This window comes from Dipodomys spectabilis, unplaced genomic scaffold, assembly GCF_019054845.1.
Source record: "Dipodomys spectabilis isolate Male_0828 unplaced genomic scaffold, ASM1905484v1 ptg000247l, whole genome shotgun sequence".
NCBI classification, from domain to species: Eukaryota; Metazoa; Chordata; class Mammalia; order Rodentia; family Heteromyidae; genus Dipodomys; species Dipodomys spectabilis.
The window spans coordinates 770,865-777,977 of NW_024870924.1; the positions used below are offsets into that span (position 1 = coordinate 770,865).

Genomic DNA, 7,113 nt, shown 5'->3' on the forward strand with positions numbered 1-7,113 from the left:
ATTATTATTATTTGGGGGGTCCGGTCGTGGGGCCTTAACTCTGTGCCTGGGTACTGTCCCTCAGCTCTTCAGCTCAAGGCTAGAGCTCTACCACTTGAGTGACATCACCACTTCCGGCTTTTTTCTTTTTGCCTATGTGGTGCTGAGGAATCGAACTCAGGGCCTCATGTATGCACGGCACGCGCCCTACCAGTGAGCCACCTTCCCAGCCCTGTCTTGGTATATTATTATCTAAACTATTTTAGAGCAAGCTCAAACCACTTCTCCAATCTCAGGAAAATGCTTGACCAGCTGTTCAACTATGCTTAAGCAAGCAGAAGAGCTACTTCCTCAGCTCCCAGGAGTCTGTGACATGTGTTTTGAAATAGGGAGAGAGAACGTTTTCCCTCTCTAGCCTGGCATACCAAGAGCTTTCCTAATACTCAAACACAGTCCTCAGATAATCCTGAGGTTGGAGCCTGCATCATTCTGCCCCTTCAACATAGACCCTGAGTCTTCACAGGCTTTGAACTCTAATCTTACAATCTTAGCATCCTGATTATCTGTGATAGTTAAAAAAGTATAAATATAAATTATATTTCCAAGAATACCAGTGGAGGAAAAATGATGCAACCCAGTTTATAGTGGTGATCTTTCCAGAACACAGAGGGCATCACATTAGCAGAGGTGCAGTGTATTTTCACAATGGAGATAAGCTATCCTTGATGTGAATTTAGGGAATTTTGAGGTGCACCCTACAAGTTGGAAATGGTGGGCTAGGATGACTTTATGGCATAAATCTTGTGATTGATGATCATGAAATAATACCTTAATCTGACAAACAACTACTTACTCTTGAAGAATTAATTATAACATGCTTCATAGTTTTATCCTATATCAGAATGTGGCTCTTTTTCTGTTCACTTCTCAGTCTGTAATACCCCATTGGAAAATGCATCTATTGTAGAATTACATAACATACAAACAGGTATATTTTGAATCTCTCAGGTATGGAATGTTCAGAATTTGAAAATGAGTAGTTATTAGTCATAGGAATTTTGAAGAACACATACATTCTGTCCTCTTAACAGCTTATTTACTTTTAAAAGTTATGGGTTTTCATAGAATTAAACTGTTTTCTGTTTTAGTATAAGAAAGTACTAAATTTATTCTATTTTCAAAATATTGGCAAGTATATTGTGAAAAAATTGTCTAGTTGGATATCATTAATGTTGATGACCTTCTGATAAAGAAGAGGTAATCAATTCAAATTAGATGCCCAATAATACTGATTTTTAAAAAGTTACTACATAAAGAATAATATTTACTATACCAAAACAGTGAAATTTTATTTCATCAGCTTATTTTTTAAATTTAATTTTAATGTGAAAATGATGTGCACTGGGGTTACAGCCATTGTAAGGTACTGAATACATAACTTTTCAAACTTGTTATCCACTCTCTCATTTTTCTCACCGTTTTTCCTTCACCCCAATACCCCTCAGACGTTGTAATGTACATTTCCAACTTATTGTCTTGTGAGAATTGCTATTGCATTGGTTTGCTCTTTGTCCTTTGCCTCACCATTTTTTTTGTTCCTGTTCCCTTCCCTAATTAAGGTAAATATATACAAAATACACAGGGTACCAAAATCAAACACAGCAGAGGATAAACCATAGGGGAAAATCTCAAAGAAAATAGAAATCAGATAGTACATCAAAAACAACAACTGCAAATAAATATTTCTCTTTCCATATCTTGGAGTACATTTTGCTCAGCCTCAGCTTATATGGTCATAGATACGCATAACAAAGGCACTGGAAAATAGTAGTTTCATGGATACTATATCATGAAAACAACATGTTAACTCTTTTTGATGGTAAAGGCGGGATTATGATTGGTGAATTCACGATTCTGATAAAGGAATTTCAAAAGAGCTTTAAAATTTATGACAGATAAATTTTAATTGTTCAAACTTTTTAACAACGTAGCCTATTAAGAAAATTTAAAATTGTCTGGGAAAATAGGCTTTCATGCAAAGAAATCCGTGGAGACTTAGCTGAGAGGGAGAAATGTGGGTGAATATGGTTCATTTTCACAGTAAACAAACAAGCATCACAAACCTTGCTGTAAATCCTGTAGGTTCCCTTGAGAATTGTCTTTACCCAGGAAATATACTCTCACTGTGTGAAACAAGGTTGCAATGGAATTTAAATTCAAAGTTCTTTATAAAAAAGACATCAAAATTTGTGAATTGACATTTAATTACCAAACAGTAATTCTCTGAAAACGAAGAGAAGGTGTAATTCAAAATCACTTGACTTTATTAAAAGTATGAGAAAAGAGTAGTGAAGAAAGATGAGAGAAACCATAGAGGACTGTTTGATCTCCAGTGGAGTAATGGGTTCTTGACCTTTTTTCTTCCATTCTATCTTCACAAGCTATAAAGTGTAGCTCAGGACTGGAGTAGCCAGTTCAGACAAAGAATACTCAAAGAATGGGGGCTGGGAACGTGGCTCAGTGGTAGAGCGCTTGCCTTGCATGCCTGAGGCCCTGGGTTTGATTCCTCAGCATCACATAAGCAAAAAGAAAAAAGTCAGAAGTGGAGCTGTGGCTCAAGTGGTAGAGCGCTAGCCTTGAGCTGAAGAGCTGAGGGACAGCGCCCAGGCCCAGAGTTCAGGCCCCAGGACCGCCCCCCCACAAAAAAAGAATACTCACAGAAGAAAATATTTGCAGTAGATGTAGGTGATTTATAACCTTTGACAATCTATTTAAATCTGTTCAAAATTCTCTCCTACCCCAAACTGCCCTCTTTGAACAGTTTGTTTGCTTTTCCCTGGACTGCCCTTCATTAACTGCTTAAAATTTTGTGAGCTCATAAACATACTCTCTAGGGATTGCTGTTTGGTTGTGATTTTTGTGTGTTTTTGTTTATAGTTGTGTTTTTAACTGAATTTCAAAAGGTTGTGCAATTGTGTTACAATTAAATATGTCCACCTAATTGTCCAATGCTCCTGGATCAGAGTCACTCGTTCTATCATTCTCAACCAACCCTTTCTCCAAGATTTATTTCAGATTTAGGACTTCCTTTATTACATGTGTACATTGAGTATTCTAGCTGTACTTGCCCCTTGTTCCATTTTTCATTCATTTTATGTCTTTACTATTATTCCTTTCTGGTTTCAACTTCCTGATAGTCATTCTGTTAAACTGTCTGTTAATACTTTGAAAGGTTTATATACCTTCCATGGAGTTTCAATCCCACATATACTTTTTTTTTTTTTTTGGGGTCCGGTCGTAGGGCCTGAACTCTGGGCCTGGGCGCTGTCCCTCAGCTCTTCAGCTCAAGGCTAGCGCTCTACCACTTGAGCCACAGCGCCACCTCCGGCTTTTTTCTTTTTGCTTATATGGTGCTGAGGAATCGAACCCAGGGCCTCAGGCATGCAAGGCAAGCACTCTAGCACTGAGCCATCTTCCCAGCCCCCCACATATACCTGAAATGATGTCAGCTTATATTTCCATAATTCATTCATCTGCAATAACAATTTGCAAGACTGGAGACGTGAAACACCTAGACATGATTTTATTCTCATCTTTTTGGAAGATTAATCTTTAGTCAACAAGAAAGTTTAAAAATGACTTAGAATGTATTCCTAACTACCAGTTTTTATAAATGGCTTTGTACAATGGTGTGTGATTATATTATTTTACATGGGATGATATTTTCTACTACCTATAAGGCTGGAAAAAGAAGAAAACTAAAATTTACTACTGTAGAGGAATATGATAGAAATAGAAGACAGATATTATGTTTGTCACATCTCTGATCAGTACCCATATTCAAGACTTAAAGTCATATTTCTTACTACGTTAGACAGATAGGGAAAATATATGATAAGGCAAAACATGATAAGGCAACTATTAGTGACTTTTTAAAATGTACCTTCTTATGTGATGAAATTTACTTTATTATCTAATATTTGGGTTTGAATTATGGGAGGCTGAGCTATTTAACACATTTCTGGAAGGCACCTACTGAACAACGCAAATGTTGGGAGATACTATTTCTACACTTTAATGAATGGTTGAACTTATTTGGCATTAGTGCTGGGTAAATTAATCAACTCTTTTGTAACTTGATTCCTACACTTGAAAAACTTAATGTGACTATCATTTACTTGTCAAGTGTTATCTTGGTGAATATGATTTTTAAAAGTTTATTTGAAAAGGAATATACTTTCAAGAGATTAAATGTAGGTTATCATTGGTTTGAGAATGACATTTTTAGACTACAGAACCAAGTTTTACTGAAGTACCAGTGTTTTGAAGTACTAAGGGTCTTCTCAATTAGTGTTTTTCGAAATTATATTTGAACTCTAAGTCAAGTTTTCCTAGCCTTGGTAGAACAATTATGGGTCTAACATTCCAGGAATTATTTTTTGGCCTACTTATGCTGGACTGAAATCTTCCATTCATCATTAGGAGAGGGGTATTAAAAATAATCTTGTGACATTTGTGATTTTGTTTACTCATATGGGCTGGTCATCTGTAAACTGAAAGTTTGAACTATAGTACTTTCTCTCATATTTTGTGATCTCATCTTTCATTTTAAGTTGCCTTACATTTCACAATTGCTTACTGCTAATTCCTTCAAGGAATTGGGGCACTGAAATAGTATAGGAAATGAGAAATTGAGATGGGTCTTCAATTACTTTCTCTTAGCATGTTGCATGGGCGAAGGTGAGAAATCTTGCCCATGTTATCTGATGATGCAGGTAACTGGGACCTCATATCCTCAGACCCATGGGTAATGCAGAAGAATAATAGCTTTTAGGCATCATATCAGCAAAATTTGGGTATAATAAGTAAGAATGCTTCAGAAATATGGAAAAAAAACACTTTGGGACTAGCGAGAACACAATAAACACATCAGCAGTGTAAAATCTCTTCTAGATTAGAGGAAAACAATACTGTTCTTTTTTCTTTTACTATGTGAATTCACAAAACCACGGACACTTAGAAGGTATCACAAGTTTATAACGAAGACATTGCATTGATACTTTTTATATTCTAATATATATTCTAAACCAAATTATTTATGTTCTTTATGTTCCAATCTATTTATGGGAATAATCTTCAATTTATTTGTCAAATTATCAATTAATTCTAGTAATATTCACTGTGTGAAATTTAAGATCAGCACATATAAATATAAAATATGAAAGTATATATAATATAAGAAATTGTTATGCATTGTTCCATTGTGGTTTGGGTATCAAAGGCTACTCTGTTTTAAAGTATTTTTCCATTATCTCTACTTCAGTTTTTGGTAGAGTTAGACCTAAAACTTTACCATTTGTAAATTTACAGCCTGGAGGCAAGAGGAAACACTTTGATTAAAACATTACCAATTTAAGGCCTAATATCGAGGAGAAACATATGGACTTCTCCAGGAGCTATGGAAATATTTTGTGATAGAACGTCAGTAGTGTAAGTTCCTGCCTGGTTGGATGGTAGACAGGCCAGGATATTAGGTAAACATGAATATGAACAATTTTTCACCTTGTTGGCTTTAGCTACTTTTGAAATGATAAGTATAATAAACAATTATATTTTAGTATATACCTTCTATTCTGAACAATTAGGTCTGAAGTGTTCATCTCTCTATGAACCCTTGTAACTAAGATTAGTTTTGTTCCAGTAAGACAATCTATGCTGTCAGGGTAAGATATTCTGGTTGGTCTGTTCCTACATGGAAGAAGGGTAAAGGGTCAGAAAGACATTTGCATCACTGAGACCTCATTTAGGAAATTTTAAGCTGCAGAAGTTTAGAAGTAGCTCTTAAGCAAGGCTTACTTTGAATTAATTAGCTCCACAAAGCTAACTCAGTTGATAAATAAGTACTTGAAAAGCCATTACCTTTGGACTTAGCTATAAAGGCTTCAAAATATTATCAAATTTAAAATGAAAACGACAAAATAGTCATTGACAAAAAATTTCAAATGTGAGCAATCGACCAAACAATATAAGTTTTTTCCACTATACACAGAAATTTAGAGAAATAAGATCAATAGCATTTTTAGTAACAATAAGGGTTCCTTGTTACAAATAGGCAACCAACGATATATGCCTGTATAAAGATTGCATCGTTAACTACTTAAATTAAGAGGATACTTCATGCTTCAGCAGCAGGTCTACACAAATTACAACAATACAGAGATTAACATGGCACTTGCACAAGGATGGTATGAAAATTTGTGAAGTATTCCATATTTTTCATTCTTCAAATGCAAGAAATGAAAAAGTTATTAAAAAGTTGATTACAAAAATACAAGTGTAACAAAACCTGTAATTCATAGAATTAAAGGTTAGTTTGACATCAGTGTATTAAATCTTCACCTTCGAAAGGCCTTACATAGCATAACCTTTACAATACTTGAAATTAGATAACATTATCGTTTTATCCCAAAGAAATAAAATAATATAAGTACCTAGGAAAAAAGGAATCTTAAACTTTTTCTATATGGAATTTAATCTGAAAGGACACATTTATTAATGAACCTATGTATTATAAAACAATGTAGACTTCAAAGTATTATATCTAGAAGACAATGAAATAGATTATGGACTTTATATAAACATAGATACTTTTTTTCAGACAAGCACCAGGAATATCTGTAATTTCTATACTATTCTTTTCAACAGATAAGATAAAATTTAAAAAATCACAAACTGCAAAAATCATTATAGATGCATACAAACAACTCTTGAATACATTTTGACATCAAAGTCAGTCAATTCACGTGGAAGAATACCATAGAATCCATAAATTTTTAAATTAAGATATTGCTGCTCTTTGTATTATGAAAATATTTTGTAGGGACACAAAGGATGGACTGGCACTTTTGAAATTTAAGAAACTTAACCAAACCATTACTATGTAGGAGAATAATTTGTACAGCCTTCCACAACTTCAAAGAGGTAGTGATACATACTTATCCTTTTGGCAATATCAGATGAGGTTTCTTCCAAATTATATTTCAGACCTGGTTTGATAGCATGTTTCAACAGAAGGGGATACAGGATATCTTTGCTATTTCTATTCCCAGCAACAATATTCTAGGGAGTCAAGAG

General features: G+C 34.5%; 1 pseudogene; it reads left to right on the forward strand.

Moving 5' to 3' along the window:
• The first annotated feature begins 6,156 nt into the window (after positions 1-6,156).
• On the forward strand, positions 6,157-6,256 carry LOC122124795 (annotated as a pseudogene).
• The last annotated feature ends 857 nt before the right edge of the window (positions 6,257-7,113 follow it).